The following is an 18,276-nucleotide window of genomic DNA, read 5'->3' as shown; positions in this document are numbered from 1 at the left end:
GCTGGAATCTCTGCCACAGTGTCTGCTCTTTCTTAGAGATACTTCCTCTTCCTTTGGGTGAGGGCAGAAAAAGAAGTATCAGTCACCTACAGCAGGTACTCCAGCTTGGGTACTGACATTGATACCAGCTACTGTAACTGAGACTTGCCACTGAATAGAAAAATAATTCCTCTTCACTAACAGAGCCACATACAATTTAACTACACAGCACCATGTGTATGAAACCACCACAGGAATTTTCTCTGAGCTGGTTACAGTTCACGTCTGGGGATCCTGGTAAACACCGTGCTATAGGTTTTATATCACACAAGTCAGTCCTTTTGACCTGCCTACAGCAAGAATGAGAAATGATAAAACACAGAGTCAGGAGAGTATCAGATGAAAGTTTCATCTCAAGAAAAGTACCATAATTGCTGAGCACAGGTTTATAAATACTATTTGACTAATGATTTAGAACAGCAGAGCAAATGGAAAGTGTACCTAAACCTGACAATCACCAGCTATTTTCCCACCAGTACTTGAATATCTATGAAGTGAAAATATCACCAAAGATCTGGCTAGCATGAACCATGGCTCATTAATAATACAGATATTTATCAGCATTCTGTCATAGACACTCTTAAAAAATAACTGTGAATCCCGCCTAGCATAGGTCCTTTGCCTGGTTGGGGATATTGAAAAGTTTATCCTATTTGATCTTTGGACTGTGATACAATGCAGGAGCTCACTACTGTGTTACCTTCCTGTCCCACAGTGCTTCGAGGGGATCCCACTAAAGAAAGCCTCCTTTTCCCTACTCCAAGGCCCTTTCAAGAATGCCAAAAGCCAGATTTTCTTCAAAGGCTGTAAACACTTTTTTTGGAAGCATCTTGAGAGTACATGTTGAACTTTAATTTACTTTTTTTTTTTTACTTTCTCCATGCTGGCAGTCTTTTTTTTCTTTTTTTTTTCTCTTTTATTAAAGCCATGGTCCTCTATCCTCCTCCCTTGTGGGAAGGATTTCTTTATTAAAACTTGCATCATTATTCCCTTATCCCCCCTGCTCATCACCATCTCATATAGAGATCTCATAGAGGCACAGGCCTCCATGCTTCCTTTAAAAATAAAACTGTGTACATGGGTCAAAAGCTTGATGCAAAGCATAATGTGGATCATACCTTAAAGGAACCAAAAACTGTTCAAACTGATTTTACACTGTGAGTGTGTGATAAAAGAGCAGAGTCAGAGAGTAAAGTTCCACTTAGGTCTTTGAACTTACAGATTTGGAAAGAAAACATACGGATCATTCATTATTTATACGGGCAAAATCTCTTTCACTTGGCACCTCTTTATGATTATAAAGTGGATTTGTGATGTGCAATGATATTTATTAAGACATCATACTGCTAATATTTAGATTCAGTCACATAGCTGTTCTATGCAGCATTTTATCTGGTAAGCATCTTACACAACTGAAATATATACCACATAGCCCATGAACAAATGAGCAGCTTGGTGCATGATAGTCTGCATGGATTATAAAAGTATACAGGCATTTGATTTTCAAATGCTGCATTGATTGCTGGAAAACAGGGACACTGCACAATGTCACTGTACTTTTGGTATGGCTATACCATCAGAGTGTGAAGCAACTATTTATAATGTACCACAACCACGAATTTTATAGTTCCATGTTAATATATGGTCACTGTGTACTAGGCAGGGGGGAAGGCAACAACAACTGACTTTCAGGCTTTTGGTATTTTGGGTTGGGTGGGGTTTTTTTGTGTGTTTTGTTTTGTTTTGTTTTTTAATTGCCAAGATGGTCTGCACAAGCTTCATGTTCTGTTGGGGAAAAAAAAAATAAAGAAAAAGTAATCACCTGATCTTGATGTTGGAAACATGCCAAGCCCATCTGAGGTCCAAATCTATATGTACATAAAAAAGCAGGAAGCAGTCTTAAAAGGAAATGCTAATTAGCTTCCTGGGATTTCAAATTTTAAAAGCTTCTGTGATTGAATTTATTTTAGCAATTCTTTCTTTAAGGAATGTGAAAATTGGCCCTACAGTTGAGACTTCAAACAAAACAGGATGAAGAAGCAAAATCCCTAGTAATATTGCTTATTGCACTCAATATGATTATAGTCATACATTGAGGACTGATCGATAAAAGAGAATTATACATCAGTATAATGAGTATAAAAGTAAAATGACTTCTGGTCAACTTTATCAAAATACTTAGAAAAGCTGGAAGAGTCTTAGCAATACAAAATACAGAACAACCAGCAGTTTGAATAAGGGGACAGAAATGGGCTCTCAGTGGCAAGAGTGCTGCAATTTTCACATTGGATGAAGCATAAATTAAGATCTTCTGCATTATTAACAACAGTGAACATGTCCTTTGGGGCACAGATAGTAATGAAAGTTCACATTTGAATTAAAGCATGGACACTGCTGAACAGAGACAAAAAAGTCAGGCAGAAAAAGCACACAGACCATTTATGAAGGACAACGTAAGACAAATACACTAGTAATTTGGGAAAGAGTAAACCAGCAGTTTGCAACAGCGCTCTTTTTATCTATATGATTATCACACCTACAAACCTAGCTCTGACCAAGCTTGGTTTTAACACTATTATATTATATAAAACTTGCATCCAGTGAACCCTGGATCCAGGACCCAGACCCATCAGTAGTGCATCCAGGAAACCCTCATGTATCCAGAACTAGGTGCTTAAAAGCCAGCTATGTGCAGAGGAGCCTTGATTCAAGCATCTGTGGATTCATCTTTTAATCACTTCTTAACAATACTTTTAGTTCCATACTGCTCTCCAAGAGAGAATTTTTTTCCATTTTCCTGGAGTCAGCCATTTTGCTAAATGCTAACAGCAACAGCACAAATGCAGATCAGTTTTCAAAAGCTGCTACAATATCAATTTAATATTCCAGGAACCATTTGGCTTCATAGTTCGGTGCATGGGACATCACATATATTAATATTTCAACCAGCTAAAACTCTTCTGGATGTTCAACCAGGCTAGTGGTGTTATGCAAACTGCCTGACAGTCTCTCACCTTGCCCTTATTATGAAAATTATATGTTTTGTCATGCTTATGCAGAAGGGCTGCTTTCAGCCACGGGCTCAGAAATGACAATTTTAAACACTTTAATTTTTGATGCAGGTCATGTTTTATAGAGGTGACAAATGTCAGTTACAATTGTGCATGTCTAGGTTTTGGAGCAGAGCAAAGTCAGTTTGCTTCCTTGAACACGTGCATGAAATGGTCAAACCACTTAACACAGTAAGGGGTTCAGCCCAGCGAGGGTGGATGAGACCCTGTCTATGAGTGGACAAGACCTGTTCTATGGGCATGGTCAGGGCCATCAGCTGTATCCATAGTTACCTTCTTTGTTACCCCAGGATGCATGAAGGGAGTCCAGGGGATCACAGGTGCTTCTCAGCTGGGGAAAGCAAGACGGGCCATGGCTGGGAATCACAGAATGGTTTGAGTTGCAAGGGACCTTAGAGATCACCTAGTTCCACCCCCCCTGTATGGGCATGGACACTTCCCCCTAGATCAGGTGGCTCAGGGACCTGTCCAACCTGGTCCTGAATAACACATACCACCTATAAATTCACTGAGCTAATTTTAAAGCAAGCCAAGTGAAAGCATTTTCACACAGAATCACAGAACTGCCATGGAAAGTTGGAAGGAACCTGTGAGGTCACTTGAGTCCAACCATCAAAAAAAAAATATACCAAAAACCAATCAAACAAATAAAACAAAACGAAAAATACAACAAAAAAGCCAACAACACACACACCACCAAAAAAACCCCAACCACAACCAACCACACACACCCCACCAAAAACACCCACAAATGAACCCCACGACCTCAGCCACTAGAGCATGCCCTGAAGTGCAACATCTACATGTTTCTAGAGTACCTTCAAGAATGGTGACTCAATCACCTCCCTGGGCAGACTGTTCCAGTGCCTGACCACTCTTTCAATATAGAAATTCTATCCACTTGTGAGGGTTGCAGGAGACTTGGGTCTAAGTGAATTGAAATATCTGTACCAAACAGAACCACGCAAGGGTGAGACTTCAGAGCAGCGTCTTGACAGCTCCCGCAGAGAACTGGGAGGAATTAGAAGTGCCTTGTTTATTCCACTGAACGCTAAAGCCCTGAAGAGAGACCAAATGAATTTCTCCAGTGGGAAAATCTGCCTAAGGGAACAATTTAGCCCTTGAGAAAGATAAATTAAAACAAAATTAGTGCCCTGTGATTGTTTTGCCTGATGATAGACAGATACTTTGTGGAGGCTTTAAAAGATGTGGCTGTGCAAATATTAGGAATTTCCAAATTAAATACTTAGGCACTGATGTTTTTTTCTAAAATCCTGTGTAAGGAGAAGTTTTGAGAATAAAATTCAGATAAATGTAAAAATAAGGTAGACAGGCTCACATTTAGAACATATTTAGAAAAATATAGTCTGAGATTACCTTTTTACATTTGAAACATCACATGTGACATTTAAAGGATTTTCGAAAAATTAAGTGACACATAAGATCAGGTTTCCTGATAAGCTTTTCTGTGTGAACTGTAGTCAGAGTCTTGGAAGTTTTACTAACAGTTTATTCTTGATTTCTGACAAGTCTATCTTTATTTTAAGGTATGTTTAAACTTGTTTTCACAATCAAGACATCAAGGTAGGAATAAAGCTGAACTTCTGGGTTGTTCTAACATTTGGCTGGTATTTAATCTAGTATTTGTTGCCATGAAGCAGCCTTTTGAAAGATGATCAGTGTACCTGAAATGTGTATAGTTATAAAAATGGCATTAATTTGCTTAGACCGGGAGATTTTCACAGGAGAGCAACTAGCAGAAAACATTATGAAAATGTCCAAGAGGACTGGTAATTGAGTTGATTAGTATGACCTTGGTTATGAAGGTAATAGAAGAGTGAACGGTGCTTAGACTGAGTTATAACCCTGCTACCTTGCTCGGAGATGTAGTGAGGTATGTAATTTGTTCAGGGTGAATCCGAGTAGCCTGGCCTCTCCCTGACAGGGTAATACACTCTGCCTAGCAGAGCTTGGCCAGCCACTTCTCCTACCCCAAAAGAGTAAACAGAGCAGGGTCGGCCGAGGGATGATGAACTGTGTGCTTCCTTCAGTTCAAGATGGTAATTTTCTGCTGGCAGACACTTTCTGTTAAAGGTTTCTTTTAAAATTGGGCAAATTTAAATTAATTTTTTAAACTTTAGAATGGAAACTTTCCAGTTTCCCCTTGAATTAAGCTCCATACTAAATGTATCTTGACTTACATCCTCAACCAATCACACAGTTCTGATGTTGCTTTTTAACCCATCACATTTCAACCCTACAATAACTCCCAAAAGGGTGTAAAAAAAGCCAAGGCTTGTCTCACAGAACGGGGACTTTATTCGTTCAGTAAAGACCCCAACACATAAGTGCTATGATTACCTTTTTTTTATTAGATAAACCATGATTATTTAAAGATTTTTTAGGTGGCTTACCTTTACAGGGCAAAAAGGCATCCCGAGCAATTAGACAAAGGAGGTGAAGAAACAAAATTCTAGTTGCTATACTTTGTATTCATGCCCTTGTCAGTAACCTGGATGTGATATAAATTATCTATCAGGCATCCATAGAATATGTTCTTAGAGAAAAAAAGTAAGTCACAGAAAGGAATTGTTAAAGTTCTGTGAGTAATCTTTAACCACTAAACATCAGAACATTTATTTTTAAAAAGTCAAAGAACAGACCAAAAGCAGTGTCTTCAAAGTCAGCACAATTTCAATATTACCCCTTTGCTTCCATCCCTGACAATCTGTCTTGCTCTTTTATTGCAAGTTTCACAAACGAATAACTGGCCAAGGTTCCCTAGAAGGAAAATGCCTACATAAAAGATTCAATTAAATTGAAATTACTCAGTTCAGTCTGTGTGTGTCCAACACAAACTCTGCTTTACTAGGAAATCAGGCACAGATATTCAGCTAAAAATTGCCACACATTAGACCTGTAATTTCAGACCATATTTCCCTACTAACAAATCTGTGCTCTTTTGGTTTCGTAGCTATCAGGATGTCATCATATTCTTTTTCTGAGGAAAACTGAAGGGATGAAAGGAGGCGCTTAGGAAATAATTTTGCATTTTCTCTTAGAAATTAAAACTCTTTCATTTCTTCTAATGTATTTAAGTACCATGGAGAAATGGGGTTAGAAATGGATTTAGAAAATAATCCAAGACATCTAAAGAACACTGTAATCTCAATAACATTCCAAATACAATCATTTCAGGGGCAGAAGAGCAAAAGCAGCTTCTGTGTGTCCACATATTTGAGAGACATGCAAAAATACAAGACTCTCTGGAATCAGGTGTCATCTATTCGTTTCTCATTTCACAGAGCTAAAATCAAACTGAATATTTAATTCTAAGTATAAACTAATGACCTGATCCCAAGTCATGTAGCATGAAGATAGATTACTGTTGACATGCAGAGTCCTGCTGAAATCCCTGGCATTTTGTGTGAGCAGAGCAGTCTGCCTGCGTGCTACACAATGCTCAGAACAGTAATGTGGAAAAGGAGTTTGGGATATTAATTCACAGTCACAGTATTTAACACCATGGTTTTAATATAATTTCTCCTGTTGTTTTGAAGGTCAATGGACCTAGATGAAATTTCCCACCCTCAAAACAGTGTGCATGGTATCAATGTAATCACAACCTTTCATTTTAAAGTTCATCTGCTGAAGGGTTTGTATCTCAAAGCAAAATAAAAAACAATTCCAGCAAGCCTGTTGAGGTGTTTGTAAGTTTGCAAGCTACAAGCAGGACAGATTTACCTGTGTTTTACCAGTACTGTGTGAATGCTAGTTATCCCACTGTGAACTTTGGATGAAATCCTCATCCCATTGAATTGACAGGAGCTTTGCCACCGACTCCAATGGCACCCAGAGTTCACACTCTGGCTTAGGATCCATGCCACAGCCTAATAATTTCTGCTCAGTGAGGCCCATAAAGTTTATCTTGAAAGAAAAAAAAAAAAAGTCAACTTGTATTCACTCTGATTTTTCTCTTTTTGGAGGGACAGCTTGTTTTAGTCCATACTGCAGTCTCCCCTCGGCACTGCCAATGGAAGCTGCTCAGGCATCCTTCAGGGAGCTCTGCCGAGCGAGCATCCTCCGCACTGCTTCAGCTGGCATATTTAGTCAGCGCTGATGGTAATTTATTAGTATGCACTACCCAAATTCAAAGACTTTCCAAGGAAGTTTGACTGCAGTGGTAGCATTCTGATTTATGAAGCTGGGTTATCATTTTTAAACCACAGCCCTATCCACAGCCTGACTCGACTGACAATGACATATACCTGGGGTGTGTGTCAAGCCTCACAGGCTGACTTCTCATCCCTGCGGCAGCTCTTCCCCACCCTGGGACCAGTTACACCAGTTACAGCCCAGTCCCCTGCTGGTGGGCACTTTGACACCTGTCCGTAACTGGCTCCAGCTGTAGGTATCAGTGCAAACCTCTGCCCATAAGTAATTCATCCTCCAAAAAAACCAAATCGGGTTTTATAAAATCAGTTCTGTGTAACTGAAGTCTGCACTGCAGCCACTACTGCAGAGTTAGGTATTTCCAGACAAACCAGGCTTGCAAAAAAAAAACAAAAACCCCATCCCAAACCAAAAAGAAAACAGAAATCTAATACCAGACATATGACTACACATACTTGCATGCCAGCATGGGTATTTGTTGGCTACTTCTAAATATGGATGCTAAATGCTCCCTCTCCCTCTACACCAGACCACCAAATTTTCACTAAACCACTTCAGAACATATTTGAACATGCCTACTTAATAGCAGCAAAATGTCATACAACCAAAACATCCTTCCTATGTGGAGAGAGAACACTCCCCATTACAAACATACAGCAAACTAACTAGAGGAGGTATGGGTGGTTATGGAGATCTAAGCAACGGAAACAGGCCTGCCCAGAGTCCAAAAGAATTACATTAAAGATGCTCAAGTGTCATTTTAAGAGTCTGCATCTTGACATCAAGCAACCAAAGATGCTTTCATGGTCTTTCTTCAAACAAGAAAGCAGAAACACAAGTAGGGATTTTCTTTTATGCTCAGGAAGATAAAACCTGAGTATAAACACTGAAGTATTTACTCTCACAGCAATCCCATGAAATGCACTGTTATTCCCATTTTACAGATGAGGAACTGAGTCACAGAAAGACTATCTGGTTCATGGTTTTAAAGGTGTTTTAAAAAAATAAGCTGAGGATGCTGGGTTCACATCCAGTGTTTGAGCCACAAAACCAGAATTCATCCTTCATAATAAGGTCAGCTTTTCATTCAGGAACTATGAAGGTGCTGAAGGAATTCAGTAAATCCTTCTTCTGTAAAAGACGCTAAAAGCTACATGACATTAAGATGAAAACTAGTAAACTTAATCTCTAGTAACATCCACTCAAGCAGGCTCCAAAGTAAATGTGGAAAATAGGTGTTTCATAGCTGAGGCAAGAAAGAGAAAAACAAAATGTATTTGCAAATGATTTTGTTTGTGTGAGCAACGTGCTTTTGCTGAAAGACTGGTGTGTGCAAAATGGGTATTTTTTTGGTATGTCAGCTTCAATTATCAGCAATCTACAAGTGAAAAGCGACAGCCTTCTCCCAACAACCTCCTCCAAAGAAGATGCCCATCAGCTGAAAGCCCTGCTCCCTGGCGTGACCTTTCTTGCTTTGTGCCTGGGCATAAGGGCACACAGCCATTTTATTTAAACTTGTTTTGAGAAAACTGCTTGTTACATGTTGATTTCCAGCAGCCACTGCCCTCTAAAAGGAATATTCATGGCTGGGATTTCACTTTGAATGCTAACAGGATCAATTTGAACCCCCCTACACTTTATACCTCTCTGTCTTGTTTCGGACATATTCATGGCCATTTACATAACTTACAGAAATATGCTTATGAGTAAAGATGCACATCATCCCAATTGTTGCCGGGTTTATTCCTAATATGCACGTTAGAGAGGGAAGCAGAAAATGGCCCTAGCAGGCAAGCTGGCTCCCAAAAGAGGCAATGCAGAAAAAAAATCACTCAGCCTGGAGCCCACTGCACTGCCAGGCAAAGCAGCTGTGGCACAAGTTTCAACACAACACCTAATAATTTTGATCAGGCAGCTATTAAGAGCACTTCCCAGCCCGCTCATCTCCTCGCCGGTTTGTTTTCTCTATTTAAACAAAAATTACGGTCTCAGGTATCACTCGCGTGGCTAAAGGGCCCCGTAATGCACAGTATCCTTGGCTCTGTCACTGTGCTTGCTGACCCTACAGTGAGCAGGCTCTGACCACCAAATGCGAGCAGAATAAATTATCGCTGACACTCCAATATTTAATTATGCAGCTGTCAGAGCGGCCCTTTCGAAATTCATTTTAATAAAGTGGGAACTTTTTCCTTTCAAGGTTAGAGTCAGGGGAGTCACCTTCTGTGTCAGGCTGAGGTCTCCACCATGAGCTTTGCATTCTTCCCTGAGAAGCCTGTCACTTGGCCTGATAGAAGGACCAGATAACGGCACCGATGTCTATTGGCCTCCCCCGCCCTGCCTGAATGAACATCCTTCATTTAAACCCACAATAATGAGGACCTCAAAGTCAGACAGGCAGCCACAAGGGCAGCTCGTCAGGAAAAAAAAAAATGGCTTCTTATTATAAAATTCACACGGTGTTATAGCTGCAATCTAAAAGCAATCATGTTCATCTCACCGTTTTAACTGGTTAACCAGAAATATTTAACATGTTAAAAAATGTGAACGGAAACCAAATGTACAAAGCTACAGCAGCCTGGATTTATCTGCACTGAGCTCAGACAAGAATATTGCTTTGTGTTTTGCTATGAGCGAAGTATCTAATGAGGTCTTTTCTTTTTTTTTTGCCAAATAATTAGAAAAAAAACCCCAACAACTATACAAGGGAATTCTTGATAAACATGTAGAGCATAACATGTAATGCACTTACCACCATGTGCACAGTATAGTGCTCAGATGTGCTTTCTAAGATATTAAAAAGAAAAGCTGCTGTGTGTGCACACAGCTGTGCTGATACACACATACACATAGCCTGTGAATACATATATGAATCAACCCTGGGGAATAAAGTGCTGGCCATAAGAAACCTCACCTTCAGGAAATCAGAGACTGTTTTAAAGCATGGTCATCTCTCAACTAGATCTCCATATTTGCAGATCCCTTATTTCTAAACTTCTGATTTTTGTAGTGTGAAGTTGGGAGAAAAATAGATTCAAGTTTACCACGGACAGCCCAAAAATACGTGAGCAAGAAAGTAGTTGACCTAAAATAAGAGAACATGAAAAAGAAAAGGAAAAAAATCCCAAACAACCTACACATATTCTAAATTTCCTTGTTTCTATGTGACACCACTTCTAATTTCCAAATGAAAATGTTAATAACAACTTTGACTTACAAACTCTGTTTTTACCCCAAGTTTCTATGGTGTTATAGGAGCACTGGAGATTTAGATATGCAACGTTTTCCCAAGTATGATTATACATCTTTAAAAATGAGGTACTGAAAAACACTTGAGTTGTGTGTGGGCTGGGAATTCAAGCTCCCTGGGAAACCCCACATCTCCCAGTTTAAACCAAAAGTTTTGTTAATGAGAATGAAGTTAATGGAATTCCATCCCACACCCCATAGGTGCTAAGTAATCTATCCCAAGACACAAAGTGTCCCAGGAAAAGAAAAAAAAAGCTTTTTGCAAAAATATTCTTAACTTAATTTGATCCACAGTGAAGTCACAGCCAAGAGAGAACAACATGACTCACTAGTACAAAATGTTTTATTTTCTGGATTCATTAGTGCTAATGAAGAACAGGTGTGAGGTAGCAGGGAAAATGCTGTGCAGAGCTGTTCTCCAGCACATTCTCCTGCCCACATCATGCCTCAACAGTTGGTCTCTCACTCTCTCCCTGCAAAGGGCTGCACTTTGCATCTTCCAAATAACACACAAATAAATCACTATCTGCAAAACTAGAAGAAAAAAAAACATGTAGTGCACAGAAAAGTGGAAGAGTTCACTCAAGTTTCACAATTTTCCCAATATGCTGGGCTGTGCTTCAGGACTTCACATTAAAAAAGTGGAATTAAAACAGCTCACTCATGGGCTGTTTTCAACATGAGATCAGACCTTCCACAAAGATGAGATCTCCCCCCCATCGTTCCCTTCTGATTCACTTGTTTGTCTCATACCCACCTAAAATGGCTAACAATGTACAACAGGGCTTACCTCATCCAACATTAGGTACCTAAACAAAAACCTTTGGGCAAATGTGGTTACTCTTGTCCTTCTTTTACCTGTGGACTTATCTGATACCTTCAGAGGCTGAACTAGAAGTTAATTGAGTTGAATGGCCTTTCGGTGGTACCCACTGCACTGGGTTTGTGTACAACAGCAAAGGTGACAGCTTGTATCTTAGAAGCCTTGATTAAGTAGTCTAAATCTGGCTCTTGGACAGTTATTTATTAGCTGGACATGAAGTACATATCTAACAGGGCCCTGCTTCCAACTGGTCTATGCGTGTTTCTGTACTATAAATAATAACTGCCAGCCTGTTTTTTAAAATATGCTATGATTATCTCCCACTGCTTCTGGCTTTAGGGCCTCGTGCTTTATTTTTGGCTTTGTCATTTAATTTTGGTAGAGACAAATATTTTGACACATGGCTGGCATGTTGGCCTCAGCATGTACAAAGTTGCATGCGTCTTTGCATTGGGTTGGAGTTCACCACAGATGCTTACTGTACAGAGACCATGCCCCAGGAACTGAAAGTAAACCTCTAACACATAAAAAAGAAGTAGAATATTCTATCATTAACCTGAGGAAATAAATGCTTTAAAAGATCAGAGTTTTCAGTGTGTTTTTAACAGCTTCAGTATCACACAATCACAATACACTGGAGGGTTTCTGATGAACATTTCACTCAAAGCAGCACAGGTCACCTCCTGGTATCAATCCAGACAGATTCATTGAATCCTACTTGTCACTAATTTTTGCAGTGGAAAAGTAATTATAGAACAAAACATCAGGAAAATAAAATAATCCTATCAACTCGGTGTGACATGCACACATAAATGTGCCAAACATCCCAGCTGAGGAACTCCAAAAAAATGAACAATTGTTGAACGTAGAGAACAGAAAAGGCTGTGATTCTTGTGCAATAGCTGGGAAAGTGCAAATAAATTCTGAGCCAACAAGAAGGTTTACACTAATCTGGCATTGCAAGAGTTTTCAGTCCACAAATTCCTTCACAACTGAGTAAATTTAAAGAAATAAAACTAGATTGAGCATTGCTTTAATACCTGCTGGTGTAGTTTCCCACACTGTTCACTGGCTTGTTAAATATGAATAAGATTTGCCTTGCAAAGCCACAGTGAGAAATACAGTCACAGATGGGTTAATTGTCCACCCCTCAGATCTTAGCATTTTTATTTTGGTTTAAATAGAACCTGTGATTATAACAAGAAAACTCCCTGGCCTTGTGTACAAGACTCAAATATAATCAGCGATACCACATTGTCCCTTAATAGAAGGTGCAATATAAAAAAGATCATTTAAGATGCCAGTAGCTTCCCTCCTGACCCTGCCTGGCTGAGAGGCAAATTGCATTAGAAAATGACATGCCATTCATCTCACGAGTAGTTGCAGGAACATTTAGCTAATTAAATGATTAATAAATTTAACACTGCTTTATAATTTCATTTAGCCGTGTTGGAAATCACACGGTGCACTGCGTGTGCACCGAATGAGATTAGGTGGGAGTTGTGGGTTTCACCGGCTGCCCTGGTAATTGAGATTAGTCTATTACTACAGTGACCTTTTTAACTTTTATATTCTCTTGTTAAAGTGAAATAAAATTTTATTCACTTTTAAGGCATATTTACTTAGTGAAATTTACGTGAAATTAAAGAAATACGAAGCTGAGAAGCATTTTTGATACCTGTTCATTCTCTCTTTCATCTTTTAACCTTATTTTGCACCCCTTTTCCAACTCCTGCTTTCATTTGGCAGCCTACTACCGAAACAGCACATTTTGAAACAAACTCCCTTTATCACTAAAAAAACAAAAACAAAAACACCCCCAAATGTTGCAAAGCCAAATGACACTGAATACACTCAACATCACAATGGTGGGTTTGGAGCAGGGAGTTTGGTACACACAAAGCAGCCATAACCTAGATATATCTATATATTTGCACTTGTTTACTGGAGCTTTATCTGGAAACTACCTCGGGAGTGGTAGTTAAATGGTGACTCTCTCTGTTCTAGCACAGTCAGCAGGCTGTGGCTGCAGGCAGTTGTGGAGAGGTGCTACGTTCCTGTTCTAGGAAACCACTCCTCTCTTTGTGCATCCATCCTTGCACACAACTTTAGACAAAATGATCCCACTTATTCACAAGAATCACCATTTGCTACATAATTATTTATCTGAGCAATCAGTGCCTAAACTCAGTTTCTGAGGAGTAGGAGGGGATCCTGAGGAAAGCAACAGCTCACTCTCATTTTACCCAGCTTATGGTTAGAATGAGAGGTTGCTGCTGATGTGTGGCATGCCTCAATTTGGTACATTGCATCAAAGAACAAAAATAAAATCACAATTTTGTTGTGATTAATAATGAACACTTCTCCTAACATTTCTGTATAACAATTGCGGACACTGTGTCATCAGGAAGTCAGCACAGGTTAGATAGTTAATACCCAGGTAGTTCAAATAGCCAAAGAAACACAAAATCCTCCCCCCAAATAACCTTTGTCTATCCATGCATGGCTTACAGTTATCTTACTGTTAAAAGCATAAACATCTATCCACATGAAATTAATTTAATCAGTACAAGGACTCGTTTTATCAGTTTTTGGAAAATTTCTCAAGATTCCTGACAAGTCAACTGAGAACAAATTTTCAATCAATATATCTAATGCTAGGAGGGATACTTAATGTGTTTCCTTTTTGAACAGGTATGTGTTTATAATGTAGAAAAAAAAAAAAAATTGAAATGCATGTCATTATAAAAACTGATTTCTATCTGAGACCATTTCAGAAAGTATGTTTGAAAAGGACAAGTCAGAACAGTGCTGACTTTTCCTGAGATCCTGATACTCAAGAAAGGGATAAATTACTTGATAGGCTGTTCATACAATATGGATATAAAATCCACGGTGGCTGAAGTGAAAAGATGTAATGGAAATGGGATCTGACAAGAGTAAATAATGTTTCTGCTCACTTACTCTGGTAAAATAAAATTCCAATACAGATGGGCCCAACATGTGGGAGAAAGAACCTATTATCAGCAGATGCATTAAATACAGCAACTACAGCAACTATTTCATCTTGGAGGCAAAAAAAGGCCAAACAAATTACAGGTGATAATTCTAACAGCTATTCACTGTGATAATTGGAAGGGAAAAACATTTCCTAGATTTCCAAACAGTACCACCACCACAGATGTGAAGAATCATCAACAGCACACAGAGGTACATCAGTGTCTTCGTGTAGAATAATAAATTCCAGTTCTTTGGACTTGTGACTGAAGTCCACCTGGGTTTCAGATGGACTGGATTTCCTCCCAACATTGTGGGGCTATTTTTTTGTCCTCAGGGCAGCAAAAGCCCAGCTCAGAGCCATGAGGGACCAGTAATACGGGATAAACGTCATTTCCCCTATTTTTAGATGTGACTAATATAGGTGTCTGTATCTCAGTTTAATGTCTAGACTTCCTTTACCGTCAGTGGAGAAAATGGCACTTTTTGAGAACTATTCATCTGACCTAATTTAGTCATTTACTCTAAGGTGAGATAAGCTGTGGTACAGAAGTGCTGCCTTCTCTTCTTGGACTACAAACAGAACTAAAATCTGTTAATTTAATGAAAAAATTCCTACCACTAAGTTGCAAGTTCTGACAAGAACTGAAACAAAGTAAATCCACTCTGAGGCCTCCAGAATTAAGCTTTTTCTCTTGAACTTTGTGTGGGATCAAAAGGTGCTAAAACACCCCTGTGATGAATGCATGATATTCAGTGTATTCACAGATTTAGCAGCTTTGACTTAGGAAGTCCTTTGAAAACTGATCCTTATACTCTGGACTGCCACAGGAATGGCCAGTGATGGCATTTTGGGGTTTGTTTGTTTGTTTAATTATGAGACTGGTCACTGGCGTTTGGATGGATACATTATTTCTGTCAAGGAAGCTAACATATGAAACTGATGATCTGATGACATGAGCTCCTATAGACAATATTTTACAAATGTCAGAGGGAATACTATTTTCTACAAAAACAATAACATGTATAACAGAAGCTCTAAAAACACACAGCTTGCACATTGAGCTTTCTAGAACTGAAAGTGTAATGTGATTTTTTTTTTTTCTTGGAAACAGAGATTATTTATGCTGGTAACTACAGTTATGACAGGATCTAAATAGCCATTATCCACTCTCACCTGTGGGAAGCAGGAAAACCCATCCAATTTTTCCAGGAACTTATGTCCCCTAGTGTCTCCCTAAGTAATGAATCACTTTCCTTCAGATGAGATCAACTGCAGGTTTTATTAAAAGAGAGGTAACCTATAGAAAATCATGTTGCAAACAAATACACAATTTTTAACAGAAAAGGTTGGCAGAACTCATATTGGGAAGAAATAGGGTCTATGGAAAAACTGTGACAAATTTTGAGTAAATTAATTGTTGGGTTTTTAAATTTTATTTTACATTTCTGGTAATAAAGTTAGATCATTCGAGGAGTGAAAATCATCATTATCAAACTAAGCACTTTGACCTTTTAAAATATGGGTAGTTCTGTCCACTTCTACTTATATAGTGTCCACTTTTGCATCAAGATAAGTCAGGATCCATATTGTTTTAACCTAAACATACCTTAAAGGCTGCCTCTACGAGTTTTAATAAAGTGCACTGATGTGGAACTATGGTCATTGTTTCTTATCATTTGTATTGGGAAACAGTCTAAGGTTAAGCTTGTGTTTCAGTAAATAGCCTTTGATACAAAAGATGAAGGCATTTTGAATTCTGACTTTGGCTTCAGTGAAGCTATGACTTTACCTAAGGTTACTGAATGTGCAGCTGCATGTGCACCTACCTGTACATACATTCCAGGCTCTGTAGTCTAGGATTTCAGATTGCTTGTTGCCAAGTGGAATACAGAACCTTAAAAACATCTCATTCAAATGAGGTACAAAAGCTCTGCATGGGAGCTTGATATCAATCACCTTTCTCATAATCATCATATGTACCAAATGAGTTTAGCCATGCTGGTAAGACTGTGTCATCACTGGCAGCAAAGATTATGTGGGTCAAAGCCACACTGAGCTACTTTGCCTTGAGTTTCATTTCCAATGGTGATTTAACAGCTCAGAATTCATAATGAGCGTGATCTGACATCCTGGCTATTGAAAATGGGACATTGCAGAAGTTAATACAACAGATTCAAGTACACTAAGGAGAAAGCATCCCTAAATCTTGTTGGTGTCCATAGCAGATTGGGAGCTTTGCATGGCAGTCTTTGCCTCTGAACATTCCTGAAGTTCTAGGAGGAATCCATGTGTTGGCTGAAATAATTCTCCTCAGACAACAACAGCCTTGACTTCCCAGCCCTACTGTGAATAAAGACATGTTGCAGAATTTTTTACATATTGTTGTTTTGGTATGTTGTCCATAAAGTGAATTCCAGCCTAAATCTATCCATGTAGGTCTCACTGCTACTCCCTTTCTCCAAAGAGTACACTTCAATGCCTCATGAATGGCTGCCTCAGTAAAACTGTTGGATACGCTGTATGAGTAACACTATTAAAAGCAAAGAAACAAACCTTGTTACTTCTGTTTAGGGAACCCTGGCAAATCTTGTAGCTCACAGTAATGTGAGTTTAGCTGTTTTAATTTCTTAGGTTGTTTAATTTTAATTAGAATATTGATTCCCAAACTCATTTTTGTGCCATCAGTGTCAAATCCCTGCCTTATCACCACCGATCAGCCCAGCTAGCTCAATGCATCGAGTTCTGCTGGGTCTGACTCCACCTCAGCCTGACATCTCTTTCAGGGTTATGACTCTCATTAGTGGGATATAATCAAGGCTGAAATCTCCGTGAAGCCCCAACACAGTGGTTTGTGGCCAATGGACCTGCATAATCTTGCAGATCTACACCAGATGCCTCTACTGGCTCAAGCTCAAAGCACCCTTCAACTTAGTGTGCAACCTGGCTGCACCACACAGAGGATGCAGATATTCCCACAAGATCTGCCATTGCTGGTTCCACACTCCTGGTGATGATGGATGATTTTCACTCCTAATGAGGAAGAGAAAGAGAAAATGAGTGTGTGTTGGTTCCCTTCCAACAGCCTGTCTTGACTGACAGCTCAGCCAGTGCCTATCCACTTGAAAATAAGTCTGAACTTAAGATGGATTAGAGGTCACGCAGGCTCTCCAAAACAAGGGTTTCCACAAAACTTGATGCTGTGCCTCAGGGTCCATTTTAAGCATCAAACTGATTTTTTGCAGCTGAAAAGAAACTGTGTACCTAACGTGCAGGATGGTTTATTTACCTCATCAGTCACAGAAGGGGACGTGCAGGGCTATCTCTGCTACCCTTGAAGAAATTGTCACCAGTATTAAGCAAATTACTATAAACAGGAGAGAAATAATCAAGGCTGGGAGCTTTGGTGGGTGTAAAGCCCAGTGCTTTACACAAGGTGTGCTCCTTAATACAGATTTAGCATTGTTTAGAGAGATCAGCTGTAATTACTCAGAATTTGAACCATTTGACCTTACTACATTAAGCCTCAATGTTTGCTGAATCCTGTTAATAAAAAGCAAACATCTTTCTTACCAGTCTCTCACTGTCTGGAACAAGTGACTATGTGAGGGAATTCAACGTGCAAGTCTTTATAAAGCCAGTCGTGGTTTAGCAAACCAGTAAGATCAGAGGTTTCTCCCCCCACGATGGGGGACTCTCAGCGGCGCAGGTGTGGGGCTGCGCGTGCAGCGCTGCTGCCGCGGCACCAACCGGCTGCGCGTTGTGCTCCGCTCATCCATCACCCGCTCTGTCAACACAGGTCAACTAATCCTGCTCTGCCTGACCTCTGACCAGCACGCCAAAGGGAGGCAACAAAAATTCAAATGCACTGCTGAGGGAGACAGAATTGTTAAAGCTGCCTTTTCTTCTCGCCGAGACAGGGTAAA

At 39.5% G+C, this 18,276-nt stretch overlaps 1 protein-coding gene across 1 annotated transcript in view; it reads right to left on the bottom strand.

Moving 5' to 3' along the window:
• The window catches only part of WWOX (WW domain containing oxidoreductase), a 476,245-nt gene that overhangs the window by 27,027 nt on the left and 430,942 nt on the right, over positions 1-18,276 (bottom strand). The gene's annotated exons all lie outside the window — the stretch shown is intronic.

Source organism: Chaetura pelagica, unplaced genomic scaffold, assembly GCF_000747805.2.
Source record: "Chaetura pelagica isolate M959 unplaced genomic scaffold, ChaPel_1.0 scaffold139, whole genome shotgun sequence".
Taxonomy (NCBI): domain Eukaryota; kingdom Metazoa; phylum Chordata; class Aves; order Apodiformes; family Apodidae; genus Chaetura; species Chaetura pelagica.
This window is presented reverse-complemented; position numbering and strand designations above follow the sequence as displayed.